Source organism: Colobus angolensis, unplaced genomic scaffold (genome assembly GCF_000951035.1).
Source record: "Colobus angolensis palliatus isolate OR3802 unplaced genomic scaffold, Cang.pa_1.0 Scaffold310, whole genome shotgun sequence".
Taxonomy (NCBI): Eukaryota; Metazoa; Chordata; class Mammalia; order Primates; family Cercopithecidae; genus Colobus; species Colobus angolensis.
The window spans coordinates 3,834,380-3,841,519 of NW_012116378.1; positions in this window are offsets into that span (position 1 = coordinate 3,834,380).

Here is a 7,140-nt window from a genome sequence, read left to right on the forward strand (position 1 = left end):
TGATATCCCTAACTCCACCATCGTGGCTCTGTTTTAACAAAAGTGCTTACTTGTCTGTTTTCGGGCAGTTGGAAGTCTCTCTGACCATTGGCCATTTTTACCTTTTCTTTTCCCCACAATTAGCCTAATTTCCCCTCTTTCTTCCTAAAGGTCAGTATCAAAAAAGATGAGAAAAGTGCCCAAGAAGTGACATACAATGGCAGCAGAAGCCCTCTAACGCAGCTTGCTAGGCTCAGTCAAGCAATCTTTGGTGATCGCGTACTCTGGTCTCTACAGTGGACTGCTTTGCCGCATGCTGTACATTCGAAGAAAATGGGGCATTGCTTTTACTTTTCCAGAACTCACTCTTAAGTGTTTCTGGAATTAATGGACTGGCCCATGGCTGTCAGAATCATTTAGGCCGCTGTGGAGATGGCTACGGTGTTGGTGCTTTTGCCATATACATCACCATTCAGTATTAATAGTGTCTCCTGGCCAGGCGCAGTGGCTCATGCCTGTAATCCCAGCACTTTGGGAGGCCAAGGTGGGCGAATCACGAGGTCAGGAGATCGAGACCATCCTGGCTAACAGGGTGAAACCCCGTCTCTACTAAAAAAACACAAAACATTAACTGGGTGTGGTGGCAGGTACCTGTGGTCCCAGCTACTCGGGAGGCTGAGGCAGGAGAATGGCGTGAACCCAGGAGGCGGAGCTTGCAGTGAGCCTAGATCGTGCCACTGCACTCCCGCCTGGGTGACAAAGCGAGACTCTGTCTCAAAAAATAAATAAATAAATACATAAATAATTGTCTTTATTGCTAGACTTTTCACTCCGACAGTAGACATAGGTGCCTTTGTGCTTTCTCTGTGCATCTTTGGCCAGAAGTCAGGAAGTCTGGATCTGACATTAGCTTTATACTGCCTGGTGGTGGCACAGGTTGTGCAGGCTCAACATCACCCTGGCTCGGCGTGGTTGCTGGTTTACGCCTTGTGTGCTGAATGAGGGAACGGGAACACAAATGAAATAAAGACAGGATCTGGGGTAATTCGGTCGGCTTGTCCAAGCTTTAGAGTCACCATTTAAAAACAAAGTAATTGCATTCATGCTCTTTAAAGATTCTTTCAGCTCTAACACTTTTGAATGATTCTAAATTTAATTATTGTTCGTTGAACTGAACACCTGAAAGAAAAAAATACAAGTCAGTAATCTATCATAGTGCTATATTATAGTTAGATAGTATCCAGTGATGATTTCTTGGTATTTTTTTCCAAGGAGAGTGCGTAAACTCAAGATGATATTTTAATTACTATTTCATCTTTACTATCATTGCTTTCCTAAGGTGCTTAACCTTGTCAAGCTGTTGCAGGGCTCACCTATTTTATGGTTAGCGGTGTCAGTCTCACTCAGATACCATCATCACCTGGCATTTTGATAATATGACAATTCCTCATCCACCAACTGCCTTAACACTTTACATTAATTCAAATTCTTTTCTCTGTAGGGTGAGTTTTTAGAAAACTTCCTAGTAGTGAATTATTGAGTCCCTGTAACAAAAGGAACCACACTTATTGTTTACCCTTTCACAACCTTGTGTGTCTGTGTGTCTGTGTTTCTAGCAAACAGCTTGCCATTAGCAAAGTCAAGTTACTTTCCAATATACCAGTTACTTTGTTCTCCTTAATTACATATTAATTATCAATTAATTAACTATGTTTTATAAGTTTATTTTGATTTTGTGTTGGCCACTGTTGTGTTTTTCATCTTAAAACTGGCCAAGAACATGTACAGGCCTGGCGTGGTGGCTCATGCCTATAATCCTAGCACGTTGGGAGGCTGAGGTGGGCGGATAGCTTGAGCTCAGGAACTAGAGACAAGCCTGGGTAATATGGTGAAACCCCGTCTCTACAAAAAATACAAAAATTAGTTGGGTGTGGGGCCATCCATCTGTCCATTGCATGTATGCAGTCTCAGCTACTTGGAAGGCTGAGGTGGGAGGATTGCTTGAGCTCAGGAGGTTGAGGCTGCAGTGAGCTGGAGCTTTACTCCAGCCTGGGCAACAGGGTGAGACCCTGTCTCCAAAAAAACCAAACAAACAAAAAAACAAAACAAATAAAGAAACAAAAAAACACAAAACACGTACAGAATACTACATAATGCTAGAACACAGGACTAGAACAACAATTAAATCTTTCTTGATGCTACTTGACTTGACACCAAGCCACCAACCCTAATCCTTGACTATAAACATTTCCTTAAAACGCACTCTGTTTTTGGAATTTCTTGTAGTAGTTGAATTAGAAGCACTTGGTTTTTCAATGATAGTCTTATAAGTCAGGAAAACCCCTTTCAGTGCATTGCTTTGTACATTGGTAATATGAAGCAGCATCACCGGCATCTTTGAGAGGCTTCTGGAAGGTGTGAGGGACTTGTAGAAAGTATGCAACACCTGTACAGGGGACTCCCAGATTTCTTAGGAATTCCATTCTGTTCTGCACCGTGGGATAGATGATAAAATAGCTTGTTTTAAAGCCACTAAGTACAGATGCCCTTGGAGGCTGATTTTATGAGTTCAGATGACCAGGGGCATAGAATAATGGTTAAGGGTGTGGGCTTTGGGATCAGACTTCCCAGGTTCAAACTCTTATCCTGCCTCATGCTAGCTGTATGAACTGGCTGAAATTTCCTGTCTCTGAGCCTCAGTTTCCTTATTGTGAAAAGGTGGATAACAGTACTAATCCCAACATAGCATTGCATGAGCAATCCTAGTTGGATAATTGAATGCTTAGAACCATTGTCTGGCCATAGGAAATGGTCAACAAAAAAAATTTTTTTTAAGGTACACGAAAAAGCCACTTTGTGCCATGTTTCTTTTCCCTTGATGTAAACAATGAAAAATTGAATCCAGATACACAAGAAAGCAGGATAGTCACTTACTAAATTTTTTTCCTTATTTTTACAAGATGTTTCCTTGTGGGATTAGAGGGTAGACTTTTCAAAAAGGAGGTGGCACTGCGGTTGGAGAAACATCTGGCTGAAGGAGGGACGAGTAGACATTTTATTTGGGTAATTACTCAGAATATAGAAGGCAGTTTTCTGTGCTTGAGAAACTCCCTGCTACGGTGAGAGAACCTTCTTAATTTTTGTTTTAGATTTTATTGTGCATGACAGGCTGGATTCTCTTTAGGGGTCTTCTGGATATTGGGTTTGCTCATATAATTTCACATGAACTGAGTTATTCCACTTATCTGTGAGCAAATCTCATACATTTGATTTTATGAATATAATTTGGGATGTATTTGACTGAAAGAGACTTTGGCTAACATGATAAGAATTTCATCTTGGTATAGGTGTAGCAAGATAGAAAACACATAGCAAATGCAGCAAACCTGGTTTATAGGAATCTCATTGTATCCAGATAAATTGTTTCTTAAAAACAAAGGGCTTTGGAGAAGTCGAGGCTGCAGTGAGCTGTGATTGCGCCACTGCACTCCAGCCTGGGCACAGAGTGAGACCCAGTCTCAAAAAAAAAAAAAGAAAAAAATTTAAAAAGGGCTTGGCATATCCAGTATAGTCTTCTCCACAATGTAGCATCTAATACAGCTAATGTTCAGTCCGTTACATGCATACAGTAAAACAAATAAACAAACAAAAAACCTTGAGGTTAATTTTATTTCAATGTAAATATTTGATAGAATACTTAAAATTTTATCTCAATATTTTCCCCAAACTCTATTAAGTTATTAAGCTTGCTTTCTTCTTTCTTTCTCTCCTTCCCTCCTTCCTTCCTTCCTTCCTTCTTTCCTTCGTTTTTTAGGAGACAGAGTCTTGCTCTTTCACCCAGCCTGGAGTGCAGTGGCACAATCTCAGCTCACTGCAACCTCCACCTCCTGGGTTCACCAATTCTTCTGCCATAGCTTCCTGAGTAGCTGGGATTACAGGTGTGCACCACCATGCCCAGCTAATTTTTGTATTTTTAGTAGAGACAGGGTTTTGCCATGTTGGCCAGGTTAGTCTCAAACTCCTGGCCTCAAGTAATTCTCCCGCCTTGGCCTCCCAAAGTTCTGGGATTAAAGGCATGAGCCACTGCACCTGGCCAAGCTGGCTTTTGTAAAAAAAAGAAAAAAAAAAAAAAAAACTGAATCATGTTCTATACCTTGTCAATTTGATTTCTACTTTTCGTCAGTTAGATGATATATCACGTAATTTCATAACCTGCATGAGTTGTGGACAGTCATATGTAGACAGTTAAGGAAAAATTTGGAGAGGCATTCAGACTATCTCCATACCCTTCATCAGAATATAAGTAGAAAAAGGAACGTTATAGGGGGAGATTCATTGGCTCTAAGATGAAAAATATAGTTAACATGCAAAATATTCACAATGTTTGAATCCTTTAAAGACCTTGAATAAAACATTATTTTATTTGATCCACTGAATAATCTGCTGGAAGGGCTGAGACCTTGGCAAAATTTGTTCATAGTAGAGTTGAGTCTTTTGCTGGGTAATCTGTGTTTGGTGTATACATGTATGTGTGCATTCCAGTTACAATGACTATGTAACAAATCGTCCCAAAATATAGTGGCTTAAGAGAAAACAAAGGCAGTCATTTCTTATCTCTCAGGGATTGTGAGGGTCAGGTATTTGGAAGTGACTTAGTGGAGTGGTTCTGGTTCTGAGTGTCTCAGGAGGTTGCAGTCAGTCATCATCCCAGGCTGTGTTCATCTGAAGGCTTGACTGGGACTGGAGGATCTGCTTCCAAGTGCCTCCACAGTGGCTCCCTCTGTGACTGGCGAGCTTTTCTTTTTATGTGGACCTCTCCCCCTGCTGCTTGAGTGTTCTCACAACATGGCAGCCAGCATTTTCAGAGTGGGTGATCCAAAAGACAAGGTGAGACTGTTGATGCCTTTTAGGACTTAGCCTTGGAAATCAAACGCTGTTATTTCTACTGGAAGTGTGAGACCAGTCCTGGTTGATGTGGGAGCGGACAACTCAAGGGCATGAATTTCAGTTGGTAAAGATCATTGAGGGTCACATTGGAGGCTGGCTACCCTCATGTGTAGGCGTCAGTCACATGCTGTTACCTACATTTGAGAATGTGCTTAGTAAATATACTGATCTCCCCACAATCTAGTGGGCAGGACATACATAAGCATATGGCACAAAAGAATTAAGGTTTTAAAAAAGTGAGTTCAGAAACCACCCATTCAGGAATCATGAATGTGATCAGCTTTTGAGCAAAAGAGTGGTTTTAAAGCCACATCCTTGTGTAATGGATAAAAGATTTAAAAGCTTTGTAGATGGAATCGTACTTAAGTTTGAATTACGCTCTTCCCCTTCACTTGGCTACAAGTCATGTCATACTCGAGCACCTAACAACTAACTGTAATGGTAATTCAAGTAAACAGGTCATGTTTATCTAAATATATTGGATACAGAGCACATTTGTATGTGCTATGGTTTGATAGGGAACACATTCACATGGGAGAAAATGTGCGATATTCCGGATTTGCAAGCTAGTTAAAAAATTCTGGTGTGTCAGGTTTTATAAAATCTCTCTACCCTTGGCAGCCTCTGAAGATGAGTGCAGATATTTGTAAATATGGCAGAGAAAACTCACCTGCCCACTTCAGAGTGTTAGGAGATGCACCTCATACATCCTTATGAGAATCAGCTTCAGAGTTCTGGGGGTGGCTCTACAACTGAAACATTGCCTGATGTCTCATTAAATACACTCTTGGAGCAAGAACTGTGTGTTCCTTGTATCGCAGAATGCAGGAATAGGCTGGAGAAAGAGACTGTTAGAGAAACATGTGAGTCTAGGGAAAGCAGTGTTTGGATTCAGGATCCGGTAGTCTCTTTGAGTGGAGTTGTTCATAGTTGTTTTATCTAACGAAATTGCAACAACTGTGCTATCCCTTTGGCTGAAGAAAACCAAGTCCAAATCCATCTTTGCAGGCCTTCTATTTCTTTCTTTGTTTTGCGTGGCTTTTCTTCTTTGCTGAAACTGGCTTTCCTGACCAGCCAGCTTTGAAACATTGTATGGTAGGTTTGCTTTCTACTTCTAAGGTTTTGTGAAAAACAACTTTACAAACAAAACAAAACAAAACAAAATAAAAAACCAAATAAACAAACCAGCCAACTTTAACCCTATTATAAGAAACTACAAAGAGATAGGGGGCTGTGATAAAGTTGGGATCATTCTTTAAAAAATTTAGTAATAATTTATCTTTCAGGTATCCAAAATATGATGTGCAAGTAAGATACTATATTTTTTAAATTAGATTTTTTGGACGGATTCTTGTACAGGCTCCATTTGCCAGAGGCTTATTTTTGTCTGGGCTCTTTCTTTTTTGAAACTGTTGGAGGGAACGATTTTCTCAGGACATTTTCTTTCTCAGATTCTTGGCTCAAGTTGTAACCAGACAGGCTGCAACTTTTTTTTTTTTAGTATCTTTTTCGTCTTGTTTCTCATCTTTTATTTCTCAAAATACATGTGCTTTTTATAGATATGGGAGCAATTTTCAGATCAGGCTCTGAAAATAGTTTGAATTAGAATATATTGGGGAAAATCATAATTTACCCACAGAAGCACATTGTGTTTTGTTTTATTAAAAGCAGTACTCGGAGGCTGCAGACTGGAAAAAATGAGGGGGAAAATCTTCTCTCAGCTATTATTGAAGCCATAGTTTTTGTTTATAGGAATCATTTTTAATGTTAGATAGACACATTAATTAAAAATACATTTAACCACAACTAGTTTCTATTTTGCTTTGCTTTGTTTATATTTCTCCTCGAACATCTTCCTGAGGGCTGAAGAAGTCCAGAGAGGCATATTTACAAGGATATCTTTTTTCCAACTGTGGAATTAACTCCCTAAGATCTCAAAGAACCTTGCCCCTGGGTCCTCTTCCCTTGTCCTCCCTCAGTGAGCCCATATGAGTTCATGTACCTTGTCCTACCTTTGATTACTGTGGCCCAGACTCTTCCTGCCCAATGTAGTCTCCGTATTGCAAGGGATTCTTACTTTTCTTTTTTTTTTTTTCTTTTTTTTTGAGACGGAGTCTCACTCTGTCGCCCAGGCTGGAGTGCAGTGACCGGATCTCAGCTCACTGCAAGCTCCGCCTCCCGGGTTTAAGCCATTCTCCTGCCTCAGCCTCCCGA